The 22,221-nt window shown below is 50.6% G+C and overlaps 4 non-coding genes and 4 pseudogenes across 4 annotated transcripts; all 8 read left to right on the forward strand.

Annotated features, from left to right (window-relative positions):
- Positions 1-255: 255 nt before the first annotated feature.
- On the forward strand, positions 256-460 carry LOC124463779 (annotated as a pseudogene).
- Positions 461-989: 529 nt separating this feature from the next.
- LOC124463766 lies at positions 990-1,180 on the forward strand. Its single transcript, XR_006955643.1, has one exon. It is a non-coding gene; the product is annotated as a U2 spliceosomal RNA (small nuclear RNA).
- A 559-nt stretch (positions 1,181-1,739) lies between these two features.
- LOC124463767 lies at positions 1,740-1,930 on the forward strand. Its single transcript, XR_006955644.1, has one exon. It is a non-coding gene; the product is annotated as a U2 spliceosomal RNA (small nuclear RNA).
- Positions 1,931-6,047: 4,117 nt separating this feature from the next.
- Positions 6,048-6,221, forward strand: LOC124463782 (annotated as a pseudogene).
- A 545-nt stretch (positions 6,222-6,766) lies between these two features.
- LOC124463770 lies at positions 6,767-6,957 on the forward strand. The gene has a single exon (XR_006955647.1). It is a non-coding gene; the product is annotated as a U2 spliceosomal RNA (small nuclear RNA).
- A 4,116-nt stretch (positions 6,958-11,073) lies between these two features.
- On the forward strand, positions 11,074-11,254 carry LOC124463776 (annotated as a pseudogene).
- Positions 11,255-11,803: 549 nt separating this feature from the next.
- On the forward strand, positions 11,804-11,994 carry LOC124463771. Its single transcript, XR_006955648.1, has one exon. It is a non-coding gene; the product is annotated as a U2 spliceosomal RNA (small nuclear RNA).
- A 4,118-nt stretch (positions 11,995-16,112) lies between these two features.
- LOC124463777 lies at positions 16,113-16,293 on the forward strand (annotated as a pseudogene).
- The last annotated feature ends 5,928 nt before the right edge of the window (positions 16,294-22,221 follow it).

Below are 22,221 nucleotides of genomic sequence, written 5' to 3' on the forward strand. Positions count from 1 at the left end.
TCGCGACCGAGAGCCGAGGGCCAGTCGCTCGAGTACCACTGGCGAGGACGACCGGGAGGAGAGGGAGACGGAGCCATCGGGGCGAAAGCCTGGATTGACCCCGTCAAACTTGGACTTCCACTTGTAACCCCCTAGGGGGTAATTGAAATGTGCGCCCCCTTGTGGGGCTTTTGTCCTGTACCCTTGTGGGGAATTGTATATTGTGACTGTCTTGTTTGATTGTCTTTTATGAAACGTTTTTAGAATTGATAAATGCTTCTTTTTCTTTTTTTTTGAAGAAAAAAAAAAAAAAAAAAAAAAAAAAAAATCTGTTCTTATCAGTTTAATATCTGATACGTCCTCCATGCGAGGACAACATATTAAACGGATTTTTGCAACAGGGAGTCGGAACAGGGGCTCGCTCCGTCCGCTCTGCGCATCGCCCCGGTATTGCAGCGCCTCCGGGAAGGGTGCACTCTTTCTAAGCGTGTCAAAGGGAAAAACGAGGGAGGGAGGGAGGGAGGGAGGGAGGGAGGGGCGTTTGGGTTAGGGCTTGAAAGGGTTAGAAAGGGTTAGGTTAGAAAGGGTTAGGTTAGAAAGGGTTAGGTTAGAAAGGGTTAGGTTAGAAAGGGTTAGGTTAGGTTAGAAAGGGTTAGGTTAGGTTAGAAAGGGTTAGGTTAGAAAGGGTTAGGGTTAGAAAGGGTTAGGTTAGAAAGGGTTAGGTTAGAAAGGGTTAGGTTAGGGTTAGAAAGGGTTAGGGTAAAAAAGGTTAGGGTAAAAAAGAAAAAAAAAAAAAAGGGTTTTGGCGCGCGGAGGCCTGTCGGCCGGTGGCGTTTTCCCGCCCTTTTAGATAAAAAAAAAAAAAAAAAAAAAACGGAGGTGAGGTGAGTGACTTCAAAGGGGAGTGAGTGAGTGAGTGAGTGAGTGAGTGAGTGAGTGCAGAGAGGTGACCGAGCGGCCCGGCTGGCGCACGGAGGGCCCGGGCGCGCGGGGCGTCCAATAGTGCGGTCATCGCTTCTCGGCCTTTTGGCTCTGATCAAGTGTAGTATCTGTTCTTATCAGTTTAATATCTGATACGTCCTCCATGCGAGGACAACATATTAAACGGATTTTTGCAACAGGGAGTCGGAACAGGGGCTCGCTCCGTCCGCTCCGCGCATCGCCCCGGTATTGCAGCGCCTCCGGGAAGGGTGCACTCTTTCTAAGCGTGTCAAAGGGAAAAACGAGGGAGGGAGGGAGGGAGGGAGGGAGGGAGGGAGGGGCGTTTGGGTTAGGGCTTGAAAGGGTTAGAAAGGGTTAGGTTAGAAAGGGTTAGGTTAGAAAGGGTTAGGTTAGAAAGGGTTAGGTTAGAAAGGGTTAGGTTAGGTTAGAAAGGGTTAGGTTAGGTTAGAAAGGGTTAGGTTAGAAAGGGTTAGGGTTAGAAAGGGTTAGGTTAGAAAGGGTTAGGTTAGAAAGGGTTAGGTTAGGGTTAGAAAGGGTTAGGGTAAAAAAGGTTAGGGTAAAAAAGAAAAAAAAAAAAAAGGGTTTTGGCGCGCGGAGGCCTGTCGGCCGGTGGCGTTTTCCCGCCCTTTTAGATAAAAAAAAAAAAAAAAAAAACGGAGGTGAGGTGAGTGACTTCAAAGGGGAGTGAGTGAGTGAGTGAGTGAGTGAGTGAGTGAGTGAGTGAGTGAGTGAGTGAGTGAGTGAGTGCAGAGAGGTGACCGAGCGGCCCGGCTGGCGCACGGAGGGCCCGGGCGCGCGGGGCGTCCAATAGTGCGGTCATCGCTTCTCGGCCTTTTGGCTCTGATCAAGTGTAGTATCTGTTCTTATCAGTTTAATATCTGATACGTCCTCCATGCGAGGACAACATATTAAACGGATTTTTGCAACAGGGAGTCGGAACAGGGGCTCGCTCCGTCCGCTCCGCGCATCGCCCCGGTATTGCAGCGCCTCCGGGAAGGGTGCACTCTTTCTAAGCGTGTCAAAGGGAAAAACGAGGGAGGGAGGGAGGGAGGGAGGGGCGTTTGGGTTAGGGCTTGAAAGGGTTAGAAAGGGTTAGGTTAGAAAGGGTTAGGTTAGAAAGGGTTAGGTTAGAAAGGGTTAGGTTAGGTTAGAAAGGGTTAGGTTAGGTTAGAAAGGGTTAGGTTAGAAAGGGTTAGGGTTAGAAAGGGTTAGGTTAGAAAGGGTTAGGTTAGAAAGGGTTAGGTTAGGGTTAGAAAGGGTTAGGGTAAAAAAGGTTAGGGTAAAAAAGAAAAAAAAAAAAAAGGGTTTTGGCGCGCGGAGGCCTGTCGGCCGGTGGCGTTTTCCCGCCCTTTTAGATAAAAAAAAAAAAAAAAAAAAAACGGAGGTGAGGTGAGTGACTTCAAAGGGGAGTGAGTGAGTGAGTGAGTGAGTGAGTGAGTGAGTGAGTGCAGAGAGGTGACCGAGCGGCCCGGCTGGCGCACGGAGGGCCCGGGCGCGCGGGGCGTCCAATAGTGCGGTCATCGCTTCTCGGCCTTTTGACTCAGATACCTGATTCGATTGGTGCAGAGAGCGATCAGCCGGCCGGTGGGCGTTACGCTTTTCAGTTGGTTATCCTATCATTTGAGTTTGTGTTGTGTTTATTTGAATTTTTCACTGACCCAGATTTTTGTCTTTGTCTTTTTCACAGGTCCGCAGACGGTTACCGGGGCCAGTGCTGGAGGAGGAGTCACTCACCGGAATTTTCCATTCTTCCACTGGCCCAGCCCAGTGCTGGGCCAGGTGAGTGCCTCCAAGGCCAGTACTTTTCCGGTTCCCCTGTGGGCCTTGTCTTGTCTTGTGTTTGTGTAATTTAGCCTGTCTTTTTTAGCTTATGATTTGGTTGGTTTGTCTTATCTGTTTAGTTATTCTAGTTGGTTGTCGTCTGTATTGTTAATTGTGTGTTCATAGCTTGTTTGTCCATAGTCTTTTTGTTAGTTTCAGTGTTGTTTGGTGTAGCCTAGCCACCAATCCTTGATTGGTGGCAGGTGTGTCTAGTTGAGGTGTTGTCAGTGTTTTTCCGTGTCTTGTTTAGTGTGTGTTTTGTCTCCATCTTGTGGTTGTTTTAATTGTTGGTCTAATTGTTGTCAGTGTTTTTCCGTGCCGCCGCCAGTTGCTAGGCCTAGCAAGCCAGCAATTGGTGGCAGGTGTGTCTTGTTAGTGTGAGTGTTTTGTCTCAGTAGTTTTCCGTTTAGTGTATTCCTTTAGTTTTGTCTGTTTAGTTTTGGTTATCGTCTAAGTGTATTTGTGGTAAATTTCTTTTGGCCGGTCTTTTCAGTTGCACTTCCTTGTTGATTTGGTTTTTTTGGTTGGGTGCTGTCCAGTCCAGTGTTTGTTACCCTCCATTGTTTTATTAGTGTGACCCCTCCCCCACCCCCCCCCCTTCCCCTACCCTCCCCCCATACCAGTGTTTGTCTCCCCCTACCTTCTTGTGTTGGTGTCCCCTCCCCTCCCTCTGTTACCTTGTAGTGTCACTCCCACCCCCTTGTCTAATTGTTGTTGAGTGTTGTTGTGCCTCAAAATGTCGGCCGCACGCGCCGGCATGAAGAGGCACAACAGTGTCCGTTTTCTGTTCAAGGTGGTGGATGGCGTCAAACTGGAGATGTCCAGATTGGACTTCTCCAGGAACCTGCTCCAGAAGAAACTGAAATTCACAGCAGCAGACTTGAACTGCATCTTGGCCTTGCCTTCTGCGCAGGGCTTTGATGTTAGTTTCATAACTGCTTCGTTGCTGAAAGAGTTTTGGTCAAGGTATGAGGATTGCAGAGAGTATATTTCCCTAGCCTTTGAAATGGAAAAACTGACGGACAACACCTTGAAAGTGGTGATTGTCCGGATGTTTAATGAGACGGTTAACCCGGAGGATGTTTCTTTGTGGTTGAGTAGGTACTGCAAAGTAACCGGGCCACCGGCGAAAGTGATGGATCAGGATGGCATCTGGAATGGGGCGTGGAGAGTACCCATTCAGCAGCTCCCTGATCCAACAGGGTACGAAGGACTGAGGCAGTTACCCTCCCTCATTGTGTTGGGGGAGAACAGGGGCTTCGTACACTACCAGGGACAGCCTAAATTGTGCAGGAAGTGTGGGAAGCACGGGCACCTCGCGGAGGCATGCCATGAGGTGGTTTGTGGAAAGTGCAGGGAGATTGGGCATGTCTTCGCGGAGTGCCCGAATGGGAGAGCCTGCAACTTGTGTGGCGGGCTCTCCCACCTGTTCAGAGACTGTCCTCAGTCCTTTGCAAACAGGCTCAAGGCGGACAGGGCGCCTGTGGAGCCTGTGGTAGAGGCGGAAAAGGAAGACCGGAGGACGGAGGGGGTAGCCCCGGTCTTAGTCCCTGTTTTTAACCCTGTTTTGACCCCTGTTTTAAGGCCCCCGACCCCTGTTTTAAGGCCCCTGATCCAGGAGGTGGAGGAGGAGGTGAAGGAGGCGGGAGCGGGAGCGGGAGCGGGAGCGGAAGAGGAGGGAAAAAGCGGTGGAGAGGATAGAACACCGGGGGAGCCGAGTCCCGCCACCTCCTCCACCTCCACCTCCTCTCCCAGCACCAGCACCAGCACCAGCAGTAGCGAAGGGGATTTTATCCAGTGTGGTCAAAATCTTATGGGGAAACGGCCCAGAGATCTGTCCTTTGACATCGATCCTGCCGAGACGGGGAGGCCTGAAGTGAGCTCTAGGGAGTCAGATTCCTCCACTAGGGTATTTCCTTCAAACTCTCCTAACCAGATTGCCTTTTTAGACGTGAATCTCGCCTCTACCCCCAAGGAGAGTAAAGGCCTCCCCAAAGGAAAGAAAAAAAAAGAAATGAAGAGCGAAGAGGTGAGTATCCCCATTTTATCATGATTGTGTTTTACCAGTTTTATGCCTTGTTTTTAGGGGACTGCGACGCCACATGCTGCACAGCACTGGCGACGGCCCTGTCCAGAGAACAGGTGATGACAGCCCGGGACGGCCTCTGGATAGGGCCCCACCTCAGGACCCTGGAGGGGACCCAGAAGGACCTGAGGACGCCAGTGCTTTTTAAGTCTTCCCCTTGTTTATGGCTTTTTAAGATGTTTTTAAGGAGGCTTGAATTTGTTGTTTTTACCGTTTTGACCCACAGTTGCTCTGTCTCCTCTCTCGTACGGGCATGGGGCGGGGTCGCTCGGACCCTTCCTGCTCCGCTGGGCGGGTGCCGGACCCTCCCTTGGACGGTGGCCCATGAGATCCTCCCGGCCAGAGCCGTCAAGCACTCTCGGGGCACGTCGACTACATCTAGGCGCCCACGGTCGACTCTGGGCGGAGAGGAGATTGTGAGGTGGCCTGCCCTGGGAGTGCAGTGCCGTCCGGGACCTGTGTTTCCAAGTGGGGCCCCTGGAATCCCGTGCCTGCCGGCGGGGAGGTCCGGGTGGGCCAGAGCCGTTCCGCCAGCTCTGGTCCACCCCACCGCAATGCTGAAGAAGATTCCTTGGACCTCCAGAAACCGGCCGGCAGGGAGACGCGTGGAGACGGCCACCCCGGCAGCGGCGGTACTGGTTGCAGGGACCCGAGGGTGGTCCGTCCCACGCGCCATTCGGAGGGGGCCCCAACGCACGCGAAGTGGTCCGGACGGCAGCGGCCTGGCTGCGCTGGAACAGCTGCCAAGGTCGAGGATCTCCGCTGGGCCCCTGAGGGGGGGGGTCGCGGGCCCGCCCGGTGGAGGGGGGAGTGGATCGCCCGGGCGGGCTCGCCTCGTTCCTGTGCAGGAGAGGAGCAGAACTTTTAAGCACACACACAGGCACACAGACAAACATCTTTTAGTGTGTTTTTAAGACACTTTTGAAAATGTTTCTCCTTTTAAAATGTCTTAATTTGCTCAAAATGTACAATGTTTATTTCTTTTATGGCCTTTTAAACACTGTTGTATGCACACAAGATTCATTTTTTAGGCACTTTTAAAAATACGTAAATAATGCAGTGCTCTTATTGAAGATACACCAGTGTTTTAATATTTTCCACAATGGTTTGCCTGTTTTGTACATTTTAAAAAGTATTGTTATTTATTTTAAGCAAAGAAATTAGGAGAGGGTTTTAATGTCTTGGTACTGTGTATTGGTCAACGGCTATGTATCAATAAAAAGTTTCAAAAGAAAAAAAATCTGTTCTTATCAGTTTAATATCTGATACGTCCTCCATGCGAGGACAACATATTAAACGGATTTTTGCAACAGGGAGTCGGAACAGGGGCTCGCTCCGTCCGCTCCGCGCATCGCCCCGGTATTGCAGCGCCTCCGGGAAGGGTGCACTCTTTCTAAGCGTGTCAAAGGGAAAAACGAGGGAGGGAGGGAGGGAGGGAGGGAGGGAGGGGCGTTTGGGTTAGGGCTTGAAAGGGTTAGAAAGGGTTAGGTTAGAAAGGGTTAGGTTAGAAAGGGTTAGGTTAGAAAGGGTTAGGTTAGAAAGGGTTAGGTTAGGTTAGAAAGGGTTAGGTTAGGTTAGAAAGGGTTAGGTTAGAAAGGGTTAGGGTTAGAAAGGGTTAGGTTAGAAAGGGTTAGGTTAGAAAGGGTTAGGTTAGGGTTAGAAAGGGTTAGGGTAAAAAAGGTTAGGGTAAAAAAGAAAAAAAAAAAAAAGGGTTTTGGCGCGCGGAGGCCTGTCGGCCGGTGGCGTTTTCCCGCCCTTTTAGATAAAAAAAAAAAAAAAAAAAAAACGGAGGTGAGGTGAGTGACTTCAAAGGGGAGTGAGTGAGTGAGTGAGTGAGTGAGTGAGTGAGTGAGTGAGTGAGTGAGTGCAGAGAGGTGACCGAGCGGCCCGGCTGGCGCACGGAGGGCCCGGGCGCGCGGGGCGTCCAATAGTGCGGTCATCGCTTCTCGGCCTTTTGGCTCTGATCAAGTGTAGTATCTGTTCTTATCAGTTTAATATCTGATACGTCCTCCATGCGAGGACAACATATTAAACGGATTTTTGCAACAGGGAGTCGGAACAGGGGCTCGCTCCGTCCGCTCTGCGCATCGCCCCGGTATTGCAGCGCCTCCGGGAAGGGTGCACTCTTTCTAAGCGTGTCAAAGGGAAAAACGAGGGAGGGAGGGAGGGAGGGAGGGAGGGAGGGGCGTTTGGGTTAGGGCTTGAAAGGGTTAGAAAGGGTTAGGTTAGAAAGGGTTAGGTTAGAAAGGGTTAGGTTAGAAAGGGTTAGGTTAGAAAGGGTTAGGTTAGAAAGGGTTAGGTTAGGTTAGAAAGGGTTAGGTTAGAAAGGGTTAGGGTTAGAAAGGGTTAGGTTAGAAAGGGTTAGGTTAGAAAGGGTTAGGTTAGGGTTAGAAAGGGTTAGGGTAAAAAAGGTTAGGGTAAAAAAGAAAAAAAAAAAAAAGGGTTTTGGCGCGCGGAGGCCTGTCGGCCGGTGGCGTTTTCCCGCCCTTTTAGATAAAAAAAAAAAAAAAAAAAACGGAGGTGAGGTGAGTGACTTCAAAGGGGAGTGAGTGAGTGAGTGAGTGAGTGAGTGAGTGCAGAGAGGTGACCGAGCGGCCCGGCTGGCGCACGGAGGGCCCGGGCGCGCGGGGCGTCCAATAGTGCGGTCATCGCTTCTCGGCCTTTTGACTCAGATACCTGATTCGATTGGTGCAGAGAGCGATCAGCCGGCCGGTGGGCGTTACCCTTTTCAGTTGGTTATCCTATCATTTGAGTTTGTGTTGTGTTTATTTGAATTTTTTCACTGACCCAGATTTTTGTCTTTGTCTTTTCACAGGTCCACAGACGGTTACCGGAGCCAGTGCTGGAGGAGGAGTCACTCACCGGATTTTCCATTCTTCCACTGGCCCAGCCCAGTGCTGGGCCAGGTGAGTGCCTCCAAGGCCAGTACTTTTCCGGTTCCCCTGTGGGCCTTGTCTTGTCTTGTGTTTGTGTAATTTAGCCTGTCTTTTTTAGCTTATGATTTGGTTGGTTTGTCTTATCTGTTTAGTTATTCTAGTTGGTTGTCGTCTGTATTGTTAATTGTGTGTTCATAGCTTGTTTGTCCATAGTCTTTTTGTTAGTTTCAGTGTTGTTTGGTGTAGCCTAGCCACCAATCCTTGATTGGTGGCAGGTGTGTCTAGTTGAGGTGTTGTCAGTGTTTTTCCGTGTCTTGTTTAGTGTGTGTTTTGTCTCCATCTTGTGGTTGTTTTAATTGTTGGTCTAATTGTTGTCAGTGTTTTTCCGTGCCGCCGCCAGTTGCTAGGCCTAGCAAGCCAGCAATTGGTGGCAGGTGTGTCTTGTTAGTGTGAGTGTTTTGTCTCAGTAGTTTTCCGTTTAGTGTATTCCTTTAGTTTTGTCTGTTTAGTTTTGGTTATCGTCTAAGTGTATTTGTGGTAAATTTCTTTTGGCCGGTCTTTTCAGTTGCACTTCCTTGTTGATTTGTTTTTTTTGGTTGGGTGCTGTCCAGTCCAGTGTTTGTTACCCTCCATTGTTTTATTAGTGTGACCCCTCCCCCACCCCCCCCCCTTCCCCCCCCCTCCCCCCATACCAGTGTTTGTCTCCCCCTACCTTCTTGTGTTGGTGTCCCCTCCCCTCCCTCTGTTACCTTGTAGTGTCACTCCCACCCCCTTGTCTAATTGTTGTTGAGTGTTGTTGTGCCTCAAAATGTCGGCCGCACGCGCCGGCATGAAGAGGCACAACAGTGTCCGTTTTCTGTTCAAGGTGGTGGATGGCGTCAAACTGGAGATGTCCAGATTGGACTTCTCCAGGAACCTGCTCCAGAAGAAACTGAAATTCACAGCAGCAGACTTGAACTGCATCTTGGCCTTGCCTTCTGCGCAGGGCTTTGATGTTAGTTTCATAACTGCTTCGTTGCTGAAAGAGTTTTGGTCAAGGTATGAGGATTGCAGAGAGTATATTTCCCTAGCCTTTGAAATGGAAAAACTGACGGACAACACCTTGAAAGTGGTGATTGTCCGGATGTTTAATGAGACGGTTAACCCGGAGGATGTTTCTTTGTGGTTGAGTAGGTACTGCAAAGTAACCGGGCCACCGGCGAAAGTGATGGATCAGGATGGCATCTGGAATGGGGCGTGGAGAGTACCCATTCAGCAGCTCCCTGATCCAACAGGGTACGAAGGACTGAGGCAGTTACCCTCCCTCATTGTGTTGGGGGAGAACAGGGGCTTCGTACACTACCAGGGACAGCCTAAATTGTGCAGGAAGTGTGGGAAGCACGGGCACCTCGCGGAGGCATGCCATGAGGTGGTTTGTGGAAAGTGCAGGGAGATTGGGCATGTCTTCGCGGAGTGCCCGAATGGGAGAGCCTGCAACTTGTGTGGCGGGCTCTCCCACCTGTTCAGAGACTGTCCTCAGTCCTTTGCAAACAGGCTCAAGGCGGACAGGGCGCCTGTGGAGCCTGTGGTAGAGGCGGAAAAGGAAGACCGGAGGACGGAGGGGGTAGCCCCGGTCTTAGTCCCTGTTTTTAACCCTGTTTTGACCCCTGTTTTAAGGCCCCCGACCCCTGTTTTAAGGCCCCTGATCCAGGAGGTGGAGGAGGAGGTGAAGGAGGCGGGAGCGGGAGCGGGAGCGGGAGCGGAAGAGGAGGGAAAAAGCGGTGGAGAGGATAGAACACCGGGGGAGCCGAGTCCCGCCACCTCCTCCACCTCCACCTCCTCTCCCAGCACCAGCACCAGCACCAGCAGTAGCGAAGGGGATTTTATCCAGTGTGGTCAAAATCTTATGGGGAAACGGCCCAGAGATCTGTCCTCTGACATCGATCCTGCCGAGACGGGGAGGCCTGAAGTGAGCTCTAGGGAGTCAGATTCCTCCACTAGGGTATTTCCTTCAAACTCTCCTAACCAGATTGCCTTTTTAGACGTGAATCTCGCCTCTACCCCCAAGGAGAGTAAAGGCCTCCCCAAAGGAAAGAAAAAAAAAGAAATGAAGAGCGAAGAGGTGAGTATCCCCATTTTATCATGATTGTGTTTTACCAGTTTTATGCCTTGTTTTTAGGGGACTGCGACGCCACATGCTGCACAGCACTGGCGACGGCCCTGTCCAGAGAACAGGTGATGACAGCCCGGGACGGCCTCTGGATAGGGCCCCACCTCAGGACCCTGGAGCGGACCCAGAAGGACCTGAGGACGCCAGTGCTTTTTAAGTCTTCCCCTTGTTTATGGCTTTTTAAGATGTTTTTAAGGAGGCTTGAATTTGTTGTTTTTACCGTTTTGACCCACAGTTGCTCTGTCTCCTCTCTCGTACGGGCATGGGGCGGGGTCGCTCGGACCCTTCCTGCTCCGCTGGGCGGGTGCCGGACCCTCCCTTGGACGGTGGCCCATGAGATCCTCCCGGCCAGAGCCGTCAAGCACTCTCGGGGCACGTCGACTACATCTAGGCGCCCACGGTCGACTCTGGGCGGAGAGGAGATTGTGAGGTGGCCTGCCCTGGGAGTGCAGTGCCGTCCGGGACCTGTGTTTCCAGGTGGGGCCCCTGGAATCCCGTGCCTGCCGGCGGGGAGGTCCGGGTGGGCCAGAGCCGTTCCGCCAGCTCTGGTCCACCCCACCGCAATGCTGAAGAAGATTCCTTGGACCTCCAGAAACCGGCCGGCAGGGAGACGCGTGGAGACGGCCACCCCGGCAGCGGCGGTACTGGTTGCAGGGACCCGAGGGTGGTCCGTCCCACGCGCCATTCGGAGGGGGCCCCAACGCACGCGAAGTGGTCCGGACGGCAGCGGCCTGGCTGCGCTGGAACAGCTGCCAAGGTCGAGGATCTCCGCTGGGCCCCTGAGGGGGGGGGTCGCGGGCCCGCCCGGTGGAGGGGGGAGTGGATCGCCCGGGCGGGCTCGCCTCGTTCCTGTGCAGGAGAGGAGCAGAACTTTTAAGCACACACACAGGCACACAGACAAACATCTTTTAGTGTGTTTTTAAGACACTTTTGAAAATGTTTCTCCTTTTAAAATGTCTTAATTTGCTCAAAATGTACAATGTTTATTTCTTTTATGGCCTTTTAAACACTGTTGTATGCACACAAGATTCATTTTTTAGGCACTTTTAAAAATACGTAAATAATGCAGTGCTCTTATTGAAGATACACCAGTGTTTTAATATTTTCCACAATGGTTTGCCTGTTTTGTACATTTTAAAAAGTATTGTTATTTATTTTAAGCAAAGAAATTAGGAGAGGGTTTTAATGTCTTGGTACTGTGTATTGGTCAACGGCTATGTATCAATAAAAAGTTTCAAAAGAAAAAAATCTGTTCTTATCAGTTTAATATCTGATACGTCCTCCATGCGAGGACAACATATTAAACGGATTTTTGCAACAGGGAGTCGGAACAGGGGCTCGCTCCGTCCGCTCCGCGCATCGCCCCGGTATTGCAGCGCCTCCGGGAAGGGTGCACTCTTTCTAAGCGTGTCAAAGGGAAAAACGAGGGAGGGAGGGAGGGAGGGAGGGAGGGAGGGAGGGGCGTTTGGGTTAGGGCTTGAAAGGGTTAGAAAGGGTTAGGTTAGAAAGGGTTAGGTTAGAAAGGGTTAGGTTAGAAAGGGTTAGGTTAGAAAGGGTTAGGTTAGGTTAGAAAGGGTTAGGTTAGGTTAGAAAGGGTTAGGTTAGAAAGGGTTAGGGTTAGAAAGGGTTAGGTTAGAAAGGGTTAGGTTAGAAAGGGTTAGGTTAGGGTTAGAAAGGGTTAGGGTAAAAAAGGTTAGGGTAAAAAAGAAAAAAAAAAAAAAGGGTTTTGGCGCGCGGAGGCCTGTCGGCCGGTGGCGTTTTCCCGCCCTTTTAGATAAAAAAAAAAAAAAAAAAAAAACGGAGGTGAGGTGAGTGACTTCAAAGGGGAGTGAGTGAGTGAGTGAGTGAGTGAGTGAGTGAGTGAGTGAGTGAGTGAGTGCAGAGAGGTGACCGAGCGGCCCGGCTGGCGCACGGAGGGCCCGGGCGCGCGGGGCGTCCAATAGTGCGGTCATCGCTTCTCGGCCTTTTGGCTCTGATCAAGTGTAGTATCTGTTCTTATCAGTTTAATATCTGATACGTCCTCCATGCGAGGACAACATATTAAACGGATTTTTGCAACAGGGAGTCGGAACAGGGGCTCGCTCCGTCCGCTCTGCGCATCGCCCCGGTATTGCAGCGCCTCCGGGAAGGGTGCACTCTTTCTAAGCGTGTCAAAGGGAAAAACGAGGGAGGGAGGGAGGGAGGGAGGGAGGGAGGGGCGTTTGGGTTAGGGCTTGAAAGGGTTAGAAAGGGTTAGGTTAGAAAGGGTTAGGTTAGAAAGGGTTAGGTTAGAAAGGGTTAGGTTAGAAAGGGTTAGGTTAGAAAGGGTTAGGTTAGGTTAGAAAGGGTTAGGTTAGAAAGGGTTAGGGTTAGAAAGGGTTAGGTTAGAAAGGGTTAGGTTAGAAAGGGTTAGGTTAGGGTTAGAAAGGGTTAGGGTAAAAAAGGTTAGGGTAAAAAAGAAAAAAAAAAAAAAGGGTTTTGGCGCGCGGAGGCCTGTCGGCCGGTGGCGTTTTCCCGCCCTTTTAGATAAAAAAAAAAAAAAAAAAAACGGAGGTGAGGTGAGTGACTTCAAAGGGGAGTGAGTGAGTGAGTGAGTGAGTGAGTGAGTGCAGAGAGGTGACCGAGCGGCCCGGCTGGCGCACGGAGGGCCCGGGCGCGCGGGGCGTCCAATAGTGCGGTCATCGCTTCTCGGCCTTTTGACTCAGATACCTGATTCGATTGGTGCAGAGAGCGATCAGCCGGCCGGTGGGCGTTACCCTTTTCAGTTGGTTATCCTATCATTTGAGTTTGTGTTGTGTTTATTTGAATTTTTTCACTGACCCAGATTTTTGTCTTTGTCTTTTCACAGGTCCACAGACGGTTACCGGAGCCAGTGCTGGAGGAGGAGTCACTCACCGGATTTTCCATTCTTCCACTGGCCCAGCCCAGTGCTGGGCCAGGTGAGTGCCTCCAAGGCCAGTACTTTTCCGGTTCCCCTGTGGGCCTTGTCTTGTCTTGTGTTTGTGTAATTTAGCCTGTCTTTTTTAGCTTATGATTTGGTTGGTTTGTCTTATCTGTTTAGTTATTCTAGTTGGTTGTCGTCTGTATTGTTAATTGTGTGTTCATAGCTTGTTTGTCCATAGTCTTTTTGTTAGTTTCAGTGTTGTTTGGTGTAGCCTAGCCACCAATCCTTGATTGGTGGCAGGTGTGTCTAGTTGAGGTGTTGTCAGTGTTTTTCCGTGTCTTGTTTAGTGTGTGTTTTGTCTCCATCTTGTGGTTGTTTTAATTGTTGGTCTAATTGTTGTCAGTGTTTTTCCGTGCCGCCGCCAGTTGCTAGGCCTAGCAAGCCAGCAATTGGTGGCAGGTGTGTCTTGTTAGTGTGAGTGTTTTGTCTCAGTAGTTTTCCGTTTAGTGTATTCCTTTAGTTTTGTCTGTTTAGTTTTGGTTATCGTCTAAGTGTATTTGTGGTAAATTTCTTTTGGCCGGTCTTTTCAGTTGCACTTCCTTGTTGATTTGTTTTTTTTGGTTGGGTGCTGTCCAGTCCAGTGTTTGTTACCCTCCATTGTTTTATTAGTGTGACCCCTCCCCCACCCCCCCCCCCTTCCCCCCCCCTCCCCCCATACCAGTGTTTGTCTCCCCCTACCTTCTTGTGTTGGTGTCCCCTCCCCTCCCTCTGTTACCTTGTAGTGTCACTCCCACCCCCTTGTCTAATTGTTGTTGAGTGTTGTTGTGCCTCAAAATGTCGGCCGCACGCGCCGGCATGAAGAGGCACAACAGTGTCCGTTTTCTGTTCAAGGTGGTGGATGGCGTCAAACTGGAGATGTCCAGATTGGACTTCTCCAGGAACCTGCTCCAGAAGAAACTGAAATTCACAGCAGCAGACTTGAACTGCATCTTGGCCTTGCCTTCTGCGCAGGGCTTTGATGTTAGTTTCATAACTGCTTCGTTGCTGAAAGAGTTTTGGTCAAGGTATGAGGATTGCAGAGAGTATATTTCCCTAGCCTTTGAAATGGAAAAACTGACGGACAACACCTTGAAAGTGGTGATTGTCCGGATGTTTAATGAGACGGTTAACCCGGAGGATGTTTCTTTGTGGTTGAGTAGGTACTGCAAAGTAACCGGGCCACCGGCGAAAGTGATGGATCAGGATGGCATCTGGAATGGGGCGTGGAGAGTACCCATTCAGCAGCTCCCTGATCCAACAGGGTACGAAGGACTGAGGCAGTTACCCTCCCTCATTGTGTTGGGGGAGAACAGGGGCTTCGTACACTACCAGGGACAGCCTAAATTGTGCAGGAAGTGTGGGAAGCACGGGCACCTCGCGGAGGCATGCCATGAGGTGGTTTGTGGAAAGTGCAGGGAGATTGGGCATGTCTTCGCGGAGTGCCCGAATGGGAGAGCCTGCAACTTGTGTGGCGGGCTCTCCCACCTGTTCAGAGACTGTCCTCAGTCCTTTGCAAACAGGCTCAAGGCGGACAGGGCGCCTGTGGAGCCTGTGGTAGAGGCGGAAAAGGAAGACCGGAGGACGGAGGGGGTAGCCCCGGTCTTAGTCCCTGTTTTTAACCCTGTTTTGACCCCTGTTTTAAGGCCCCCGACCCCTGTTTTAAGGCCCCTGATCCAGGAGGTGGAGGAGGAGGTGAAGGAGGCGGGAGCGGGAGCGGGAGCGGGAGCGGAAGAGGAGGGAAAAAGCGGTGGAGAGGATAGAACACCGGGGGAGCCGAGTCCCGCCACCTCCTCCACCTCCACCTCCTCTCCCAGCACCAGCACCAGCACCAGCAGTAGCGAAGGGGATTTTATCCAGTGTGGTCAAAATCTTATGGGGAAACGGCCCAGAGATCTGTCCTCTGACATCGATCCTGCCGAGACGGGGAGGCCTGAAGTGAGCTCTAGGGAGTCAGATTCCTCCACTAGGGTATTTCCTTCAAACTCTCCTAACCAGATTGCCTTTTTAGACGTGAATCTCGCCTCTACCCCCAAGGAGAGTAAAGGCCTCCCCAAAGGAAAGAAAAAAAAAGAAATGAAGAGCGAAGAGGTGAGTATCCCCATTTTATCATGATTGTGTTTTACCAGTTTTATGCCTTGTTTTTAGGGGACTGCGACGCCACATGCTGCACAGCACTGGCGACGGCCCTGTCCAGAGAACAGGTGATGACAGCCCGGGACGGCCTCTGGATAGGGCCCCACCTCAGGACCCTGGAGCGGACCCAGAAGGACCTGAGGACGCCAGTGCTTTTTAAGTCTTCCCCTTGTTTATGGCTTTTTAAGATGTTTTTAAGGAGGCTTGAATTTGTTGTTTTTACCGTTTTGACCCACAGTTGCTCTGTCTCCTCTCTCGTACGGGCATGGGGCGGGGTCGCTCGGACCCTTCCTGCTCCGCTGGGCGGGTGCCGGACCCTCCCTTGGACGGTGGCCCATGAGATCCTCCCGGCCAGAGCCGTCAAGCACTCTCGGGGCACGTCGACTACATCTAGGCGCCCACGGTCGACTCTGGGCGGAGAGGAGATTGTGAGGTGGCCTGCCCTGGGAGTGCAGTGCCGTCCGGGACCTGTGTTTCCAGGTGGGGCCCCTGGAATCCCGTGCCTGCCGGCGGGGAGGTCCGGGTGGGCCAGAGCCGTTCCGCCAGCTCTGGTCCACCCCACCGCAATGCTGAAGAAGATTCCTTGGACCTCCAGAAACCGGCCGGCAGGGAGACGCGTGGAGACGGCCACCCCGGCAGCGGCGGTACTGGTTGCAGGGACCCGAGGGTGGTCCGTCCCACGCGCCATTCGGAGGGGGCCCCAACGCACGCGAAGTGGTCCGGACGGCAGCGGCCTGGCTGCGCTGGAACAGCTGCCAAGGTCGAGGATCTCCGCTGGGCCCCTGAGGGGGGGGGGTCGCGGGCCCGCCCGGTGGAGGGGGGAGTGGATCGCCCGGGCGGGCTCGCCTCGTTCCTGTGCAGGAGAGGAGCAGAACTTTTAAGCACACACACAGGCACACAGACAAACATCTTTTAGTGTGTTTTTAAGACACTTTTGAAAATGTTTCTCCTTTTAAAATGTCTTAATTTGCTCAAAATGTACAATGTTTATTTCTTTTATGGCCTTTTAAACACTGTTGTATGCACACAAGATTCATTTTTTAGGCACTTTTAAAAATACGTAAATAATGCAGTGCTCTTATTGAAGATACACCAGTGTTTTAATATTTTCCACAATGGTTTGCCTGTTTTGTACATTTTAAAAAGTATTGTTATTTATTTTAAGCAAAGAAATTAGGAGAGGGTTTTAATGTCTTGGTACTGTGTATTGGTCAACGGCTATGTATCAATAAAAAGTTTCAAAAGAAAAAAATCTGTTCTTATCAGTTTAATATCTGATACGTCCTCCATGCGAGGACAACATATTAAACGGATTTTTGCAACAGGGAGTCGGAACAGGGGCTCGCTCCGTCCGCTCCGCGCATCGCCCCGGTATTGCAGCGCCTCCGGGAAGGGTGCACTCTTTCTAAGCGTGTCAAAGGGAAAAACGAGGGAGGGAGGGAGGGAGGGAGGGAGGGAGGGAGGGGCGTTTGGGTTAGGGCTTGAAAGGGTTAGAAAGGGTTAGGTTAGAAAGGGTTAGGTTAGAAAGGGTTAGGTTAGAAAGGGTTAGGTTAGAAAGGGTTAGGTTAGGTTAGAAAGGGTTAGGTTAGGTTAGAAAGGGTTAGGTTAGAAAGGGTTAGGGTTAGAAAGGGTTAGGTTAGAAAGGGTTAGGTTAGAAAGGGTTAGGTTAGGGTTAGAAAGGGTTAGGGTAAAAAAGGTTAGGGTAAAAAAGAAAAAAAAAAAAAAGGGTTTTGGCGCGCGGAGGCCTGTCGGCCGGTGGCGTTTTCCCGCCCTTTTAGATAAAAAAAAAAAAAAAAAAAAAAACGGAGGTGAGGTGAGTGACTTCAAAGGGGAGTGAGTGAGTGAGTGAGTGAGTGAGTGAGTGAGTGAGTGAGTGAGTGCAGAGAGGTGACCGAGCGGCCCGGCTGGCGCACGGAGGGCCCGGGCGCGCGGGGCGTCCAATAGTGCGGTCATCGCTTCTCGGCCTTTTGGCTCATACCAGTGATCCAATTGGCTCTGAGAAGTGATCGACCGGTCGGTGGGCGTTACCCCTTTCAGTTGGTGTCCTATCATTTGAGTGTGTTTTTGTCTTATTTGCATTTTCACTGACCCAGATTTCTGTCTCTGTTTTGTTCACAGGTCCACAGTCGGTTACCGGAGCCGGTGCTGGAGGAGGAGTCACTCACCGGAATTTTCCGTTCTTCCACTGGCCCAGCCCAGTGCTGGGCCAGGTGAGTGCCTCCAAGGCCAGTACTTTTCCGGTCCCTCTGTGGGCCTTGTCTTGTGCTTGTACTGTGTTTGTCCTGTGTTTTAGCCTGTTTTTCTGTTTAGCTCCCCTTTTTGTCTTGTAGCTTTGTTAGCTGCTTCCTTGTCTGTCCCCCCCCCCCCCCCCTTCCTGGGGGCCTATATAGTGTTTGTTTTAAGTGCTTGTTTGGTTGTTCAAAGTCTTGTGTTTTAGTAGTGTTTGGTGTAGCCTAGCCACCAATTGCTAGATTGGTGGCAGGTGTGTCTAGTTAAGTGTTGTCAGTATTTTTCCGTTGAGTGTAAGTCTCCACCTTGTGGCCGTTTTTTGTTAGTTTTCGTTTAGTTTTTGTTCAGTTAAGTGTTGTCTGTGTTTTTCTTGTCCCCCCCCTGTTTGGGCCTATAGAGTGTTGTCTTAAGTGTTATTTGTTCAAGTCCTTGGTGAGTTTTAGTGTTTTGTTTGTAGCCTAGCCACCAATCCCTGATTGGTGGCAGGTGTGTCTTGTCAAGTGTTGCCAGTGTTTTTTCCGTTGAGTGTGTGTCCCCCTCTTGTGGCCGTTTTTTGTTAGTTTCTTTGTTAGTTTTTTGTTCAGTTAAGTGTTGTCTGTGTGTTTTCTTGTCCCCCCCCCTGTTTGGGCCTATAGAGTGTTGTCTTAAGTGTTTATTTGTTCAAGTCTTGTGTGAGTCTTAGTGTTGTTGGTTAGCCTAGCCACCAATCCCAGATTGGTGGCAGGTGAGCCCTGTCTAGTTGGTGTCAGTGTTTTTCCGGGTCTTGTCAGTGCGAGTGTTGTCTCCATCTTGTGGCTGTTTTTATTATCATTTTGTAATTGTTATTTTGTTTCATTTTGTCCTCAGTCCTTGTTAAGTGTTTTGGTTTAATTTTCCCCGGCCGGTCCCTTAATCCATTTACTTTGCAAATTTTATTTGGGTGTTTTGGTGGTAGTTTTTGTATTGTCCAGTTGCTGTGTGTAACCCCCCACTTTGTTTTGTAAGTCATCCCCCCCCCTGCCCCCCCCCCTCCCCCCCCCCCCCCCCCCCTGACCAGTGTTTTTGTCTTCCCCTACCCTTCTGTGTTGGTGTGCCCCCCCCCTCCCCCCCGCCTTTGTTACCCTTGCTGTGTCACCCCCCCTCCCCCTAAGTGTATTGACCCTTGTTGAGTGTTGTTCGTGCCTCCAAAATGTCGGCCGCTCGTGCCGGCATGAGGAGGCACAACAGTGTCCGTTTTCTGTTCAAGGTGGTGGGAGGCGCGAAGGTGGAGATGTCCAGGTTGGACTTCTCCAGAAAGTTGCTGCAGAGACTGCTCAGGTTCACCCCTGCCGATCTGAACTGCATCGTGGCCTTGCCTGCTGGGCAGGGCTTCGATGTCAGTTTCAGCACGGCTGGGGGGTTGAAGGAATTCTGGACACGTTTTGAAGTAAGCAAAGATCAAGTGACCCAAACGTTTTGCGTGGAAAAACTGACTGACAACACCTTGAAAGTGGTGATTGTCAGGATGTTTAATGAGACTGTGAACCCCGAGGATATCTGTGTCTGGTTGAAAAGGTACTGTACAGTTAAAGGGGTTCCAGTTAGAGTGAAGGATCTGGATGGCATATGGAATGGAGCTTGGCGAGTGCCCATCCAGCAGGTTCCAGATCCGACAGGTTTTGAAGGACTGAGGCAGTTACCCTCAATCATCGTGTTGGGGGAGAACAGGGGCTTTGTGCACTACATGGGACAGCCAAAGTTATGCAGAAAGTGCATGAAGCATGGGCACCTCGCGGAGGCGTGCCAGGAGGTGGTGTGCGGCAAGTGTCGGGAGATTGGGCACGTCTTCGCGGAGTGCCCAAATGGGAGGGCTTGCAACTTGTGTGGCGAGCTCTCCCACCTGTTCAGAGACTGTCCTCAGTCCTTCGCCAACAAGGTCCGGGCGGGCAGGGCGCCCGTAGAACCTGAGGTGGCAAAGGAGAGACCCGAGGAAAAGAGGGCGGAGGGAGAGAAAGAAAAGGAGGCGGAGCAAGTGGAAGAGGTGGAGGAAGTGGTGGCGGACCCTGTTTTTATCCCTTTTAAACAGGTGGCCGCCGAGCACGGAGAGGAGAGAGAGATGGAAGGTGAAAAGAGTGGGGGAGAGGAGACTGGGAGCTCGGAGGAGACAGGAAGCTCCAGCTCCTCTCCCAGGACCAGTGACTCGGCGGCCAGCGAAGACTCTATGCAGTGTGGGCAGCTTTTACTAGGCAAAAGAGATAGAGATCTGTCCGCTGACATCGATCCAGCCAGTAAAAAGGGGAGGCCGGAAGTGAGCTCTGGAGAGTCAGATTCCTCTCCTAGGGTATTTCCTTCCAGCTCTCCTAATCAAGTGGCCTTTTTAACAGTGAACCTCACGGCATCCACCCCCAAGGAGAGCTCAGGCCTCCCCAAACGCCCCCCCAGAAAGAAAAAAGAGCTGAAGAGCGAAGAGGTAAGTATAGTTTTATGATTTTAGTACCTGTTTTATTGTCTTATTTCCTTAAGATCCCCCCCCTACGATTTTAGTCTTATGCACGTCCTTTTAACCCCTTTTACCCTTTTAATGGCGCTCACTTTTAGCACCATAAATGTAAGATGTATAACGACCACTTTTAGGGCGCAGTCCGTTTTAACATTTTTAAGTACTGTGAAAAGCGATGTGATTTTATTACAGGAATGTGGACTGCCTTTTAAAAACTCCTATTTTAAGTGGGAACAGATGTGGAGCCACGGGCCCTCCTATTGGAGCGGCTCCAACGAAAACAAAAATGACGGTGTGGCGGTTTTAATAAACAATCCACATGTCTTGGTGAAGGGGTGCACTGCTTTTAGAAATGGACGGGTGCTTTTACTAATTTTGACTTTTTTAGGGAAGGATTTTAAGGTAATCAATGTGTATGGTTTTAGCAGCAAAAACGAGAGGTGTGACCTTTTAGAAGACCTGCAGTCCCACCTGCTAGGGAGGGATCCCCTAGTGGTAGGAGGGGATTTTAACTGTGTTTTATCAAGGAGAGACAGGAAAGGAGCTGGGGAATTTTTTAAAGTAGACAAATCGTCGGTTTTATTACATGGACTTTGTAGGGATTTTAAACTAGTTGACTGTTTTAGATCCTTGCATCCCAGAGAGGAGGGCTTCACCTGGTCCAGTGGCGATGGTACCAGAGCCTCTCGCATTGACTACGTACTGACTCGGGACGCCCCCCCAACTGATGCTAGATTAACCCCGGTATTCTTTTCGGACCACTGTATGCTCACGTGCACCCTTTCACTAACCTCAGGTGTGACGGTAGGGAGGGGTCTGTGGAAACTGAACTGCTCCCTGTTGGAGGACGAGGGAATAACAAGGTTGTACAGGGAGCGGTTCAGGGACTGGCAGACCCTTCAGGACATGTTTGAAACACGAGCACAGTGGTGGGAGATGGTTAAACACAGGACACAGACTTTTTTTAAACAAAAAGGGAGGGAAAAAAGAAGGAAAGCAGAGAGACGCACGGTGGGACTGCAGAGAAGGCTAGAGAGGTATTTTAAACTTACACAGAAAGGGTTGGATTTTAATGACGAAATAAGAGAGGTGAAAAAAGAAATGGTTTTAATGGCGGAGGAGGTAAGTAAAGGAGTGATTTTAAGAAGTAAAGAGAGAGACCTGGAGGAAGGAGAGAAGTGTACCAGGTACTTTTTTAAGAAAATAATCAGCAGGAGCAACGTTTTAACAAGCATTAAAGATAAAGATGGGAGTTTAAAAACTGACACAAAACAGATTACAAAGGTGGTGGAGGATTTTTATGACGAGTTGTTTGGAGAAAAGGAAGTTTTTAATCACGTCATGGACGAGGTTTTAAGCTTCTTAGACAAAACAGTTGTGGATACCGTGCTTTTATCCCAGGACTTTACCCTTTTAGAAATAGACAAGAATATCACGTGTTTTAAAAAGGGGAAATCCCCAGGTGAGGATGGGCTCCCCCTGGAATTTTATCTAACTTTTTGGGATATTTTAAGACACGACCTGTTGACTGTTTTTAAGGACTTTGAACGACTCGACCAGCTACCTGACAGTTTTAGAATGGGCACTGTATCCCTTTTATTTAAGAAAAATGACAAAACAGACCTTAAGAACTGGCGACCTATCACTCTTTTAAATGTCGACTGTAAACTTTTTAGCAAGATTTTAACCTCTCGTATGTCTTGTGTTTTAGGGGACTTGATCCACCCGGATCAAGCCTGCGCCATCCCGGGAAGGAGGATCACGGACAGCCTGGTACTGATCAGAGACGCCATCTGTTTTGCGAGAGACAGAAACATTCGGCTAGTAGTCCTAAATTTAGATTTTGAGAAAGCCTTTGATCGGGTCTCGCACCAGTACCTTTTTAAGGTACTGCAAAAAATGGGTTTTCCGGGGAGATTCCTAGCTTGGGTGGGACTGCTGTACGGGGACATTACCAGCAAAATCCTTGTTAACGGGTTCTTATCCAAAGCAGTGAAAGTGAACTGCGGCGTCCGTCAGGGGTGTCCCTTATCCCCCTTACTCTACGTCTGCTGTATAGAGCCGCTGGCGCAGATCTTGAGAAGGGACCAACTCATTTGTGGGTTGGGGATCCCGGGGACTGGGGGACTGACTGCCAAGTGCATTTTATACATGGACGACATTAATATTTTGTGCACTGACCTTTTATCCGTAGACAGGACCCTGGACCGGACAGACTGGTTTGGCCTCGCTTCGGGCGCCAAACTTAACAGGGACAAGACTGAGGGGAGACTTTTCGGACCGTGGGGGGGGACAGACATGACTAGGCTTCCCATGACGACGACCCAGACCGACCTCCGCATCCTAGGGGTACAGTTTGACCGGGAGGGGGGAGGGAGCGGAAACTGGGAGGGCGCACTGACAAAGACCCGACAGAGACTGACGTTCTGGGGACTCAGACGACTGACGATTGAAGGCAAGGTTTTAATCATCAAAGCAGTGATTTTACCCTTGTTTTTACTGATCTGTTCCACTTTCACCCCCCCAAGACCCTTTCTTTTAACCCTTGACAGGATGGTGTTTTACTTCATCTGGGGGTCCAAGTGGGAGCGCCTGAAACGGGAAGTGGTCAAAAAAGCCCCACGAAACGGAGGGAAGGGACTCCCG

Source organism: Hypomesus transpacificus, unplaced genomic scaffold (genome assembly GCF_021917145.1).
Source record: "Hypomesus transpacificus isolate Combined female unplaced genomic scaffold, fHypTra1 scaffold_303, whole genome shotgun sequence".
NCBI classification, from domain to species: Eukaryota; Metazoa; Chordata; class Actinopteri; order Osmeriformes; family Osmeridae; genus Hypomesus; species Hypomesus transpacificus.